The sequence below is a fragment of the Haemaphysalis longicornis genome, unplaced genomic scaffold, assembly GCF_048455015.1.
Source record: "Haemaphysalis longicornis isolate Haplotype H1 unplaced genomic scaffold, Haemaphysalis longicornis Haplotype H1 scaffold_1, whole genome shotgun sequence".
Taxonomy (NCBI): Eukaryota; Metazoa; Arthropoda; class Arachnida; order Ixodida; family Ixodidae; genus Haemaphysalis; species Haemaphysalis longicornis.
In genome coordinates, this window is record NW_027526203.1 from 262,790,275 (window position 1) to 262,793,830 (window position 3,556).

Sequence of the window (3,556 nt, forward strand, 5' to 3'; positions counted from 1 at the left end):
CAGTGTTACAAACCCTTTTTCGAAAAACACCCAGATAGGGCGTAACATCCTACATAAATCCCTGAGCAATTAATCGCATCTTAAATAATTGAGCTGCCCATACACGCGCACGTTCCAAAACAAAAAACAAAAATTGTCAACCTTTTTTTTTACTAGGTTATCGATGACCAGGCATCGATATGATAGAGTTTCGTTTTCCTCCGTGGTTTGGAGGAAAACGAAAACGGTTTGCGTTGGAGACGAAACTGGGTTGGAGACGAATACTATAAAAGTATTCGTCTCCAACCCAGCTCCATTCGGAGCACAGTAGCCTTTAACTTTTGTTCCGCTGCTAGTAACGTGCTGAGAGAACGTGGTAATGCCCTCGGTACCCATACTCTGGGGCAGGGGTGGATTACCCATGGTTCAAAAGGTTCAAATTAAAGGAGCCATGAAGAGAAAACACAAGTTTGGTTCATTCAAAAGATTGTCTCGTTAGAATCATACTGACACCACTTTTAACGTAAACTTCGCTCAAATAAGCTACATAATTAGGAAAAACGGGAATGGTCATGCGACCCACCAGCTCATTTCCCGCAACAGAACCTATGTCGTCACATGAGCTAAGCTCTGCGGTTGGCGGAGGCTGGCAGAAGCAGACGCAAATTAGGTAGAACTTACAAACTGCTCTGCGATTGGTGGAGGCTGGCAGAAGCAGACGCAAATTAGGTAGAACTTACAAACTAGACGAACGAGCGATTTGCGCTTAAATTTAGGGCACATTCTTTACAAAGCAATAAGAATGATGGGACAAACAGTGGAAGTTACGAAAGCACATGTAAACATAGAAGTACTGATGCGTTCTGCTGTTCGTACTGCGCACAGCATGCTTGGTTTCGCTGCACAGCACTACGGGGGTTGTCTCAGACGACACTGGCCGATTGACGCAAGCAACGGTGTCTTACGTGACCCCATTTGTCGAGCGAGCACTGTTTCAGGGAACGAATATTTTCTCCCAGAACAAAAACAAGCCAGGTTTAAATGCGGGCAAAAACAAACCAAACGCTTGCCACGGTATGGTGGCGCCATCTAGGTTACGGAACGTAAAGAAACGCGGGAACACACCAACACCGCTGTACAGGGTGGAGACAAACTTTGAACGGTCCCGTGCCGCCGCAATTGGGCCAACGGGCTCAACGCGTTATTCTTTTCGTTTCCCACGAGACCTAGCAACGCGAAACAGACAATATGATTCAAACTTCTTCAGTAAACCGCGTTGCGGCGATAATTTTAGCGCGGTTTTGACACAATGACTTGCTTCGGCGGCGAGCGAGCAACCGAAAATGGCGGCGCCAGCGTATACGCAACATTGTTGGTATACGTGTCTCTACCCTGTACGGCGGATGCGTGAATGAAGGTACTCTAGGCTGCAGAGCGGTTTCAGTGATGTCACTTGGGACCACGAAAACGCACGATTGAGCGGGAAAATCAAAATTTTAACCTAAATGCTTTAATTTCTCAGTGAATAAAGCACCGTTTGTATCCGGACAAGCGCTGGGGGCACTATAAAACACGAAATCTTTCGAATAAAACCAACTTGCATTTTCTGTTCATGGCTCCTTTAAGCCCCGGGCTTAGGGGGCCCTTCTGAAAGCTGAAAAAAAAAAAAAATGACAGGCTTTATGGTTTCGTTCGAAAAAGTTTAATCCTGCTGATTTTCCCTGATTGAAACAGAGATTATCTATTTCAATAAGGAATGCTTCAAAAAGGCTGTTCGTTACAATGTCCATAATCCTGAAGTCAGCCTGAGGTGAAAACGTTTCACTCGCCCAAAACCATGCATCATAAAGCAACGGGACTGACCCAGCTGATGGACACAGAGTGCAGCCGGACTAAGATTTGCTGAAGGGTCAATGTTTACGATCTCATCGACAAACTGTCCCTGCGAAAGACAGGAAAACGCTTGAAGAAGCGTACATACCTTTCTTTCTTTTCTTAAAAGATGAATAAAAAGAGAAAACATGGTCATATGTATACAGTCCCCTTTTCAAGGGGGGGGGGGGGGGGGGGGGGGGGGGGGCTTTGTGGGAGAGGCGCGCAAAGTATGCCCCTTTTCAGCGCGTCACCCCTTCATTCTTTTTCACGTTTCGGTGGAACCCGGGAGGGTGTTGGCGTGGGATAATTGTATGGTGTCAGCTTGCGCGGACTGAGTGTCCCCTCCTGAAAGCGGTGTTGCAGACAGTCATTTTTTTTTCTCCGCTATTAGGCAGATTCGTTCGGCGGTATTTTTCGATAACCTAGGGAACTGGGGAACAGCCACTTGACAAAAAGGGCACGTTGCTGCTCGCCGAGCGAGTCCCAGCGCATTTACATGAATGCGACAGTAGCGTCGTCGAATCGGGCGCGGCTTTATCGTAAGCGCGAAGGCGCGACGCGACGGTCACCAGCCCTACCACGGACAGACGGCGGTCGCGACAGTAAAGTACCCCATGGCCATCTTCGACCTCGGTCACAACTAAAGCACCTCCGTTGCGTCCACGGCCGCCTTTTCCCTGAGCGGCGGCTGCCGCGAGAGCACTGTATATTCAGTGGCCTGAGTCACAACAACGACGACAAGTGCGATGTGACAGAACGGCGCAAGGACAGAAGCGCCCTGGCTTTCGAAAGCTCACACTCAAATGCCAACACACAAAAGAAGCCTCGATTAGAGCACTGCACGGCCCCGGGCCGGCCCGAAAGCCCGGGCCGGGCTGGGCCGGGCCGCCCGAAGTCGATTTTCGGCGGGCCCGGGCCAGGCTCGGGCTTGATGCCATGGGCCCGGGCCGGGATCGGGCTCGACGCCGTGGGCCCGGGCCGGGCTCGGGCTTGAATTCATTGGCACGGCCGTTAATAGGTCCGACGTGAAGTGTAGAAAAGAGCATCAAACTGAATATTCTTGGTTTATTTTTGCGCGCTTCTTGCTGTTAGTTGTACGCAATGTTTTAAAAACGTTTTTTGCTGGGTCTGATGGCCACTATACTGCAATTTTAATGACATTTCTTGTACTGCATCAAGATTTTATATTTTGGTGTATAACATACCAAAGATACGATTACAAGGAATGCCCAAGAGGGGAAGGAACTAATTCAGATATCCTGGAGCTGTGTACCTATGTCTATGTATGTACACGTGTGTTTTAGATGTCGCACCAATCAAAATTCGGCTGCCGTGATCGGGAATCAAACACGCATGCCAGAGAAACACCACCGCTTAACGACCACTGCAGGTGAAGTATTTCAACGCGCGCACATACTCGTTGATTCAAATGCGGATCAAAAATTCCAGCAATACCAACTTGTGGCCGAGAGAACCACGTGAAGTTGCCAAGAGTCTGACAATCAAAGGTGATGGTGTCTCTCGTCTAAGAATACGAGCTATTATTACGCCGATGTGGCAGACGGCGAAAGCTAAACTACGTGCACTTTTAAACCCTTATTTTTTTGCGTTCAGTTCATGACGTGCTTGTACAGACTAGATGCTCCGTCTGATCGCCCGGAATATAATAAACAAACTTTCTTCAGCGTCAAAGACCGGGCCT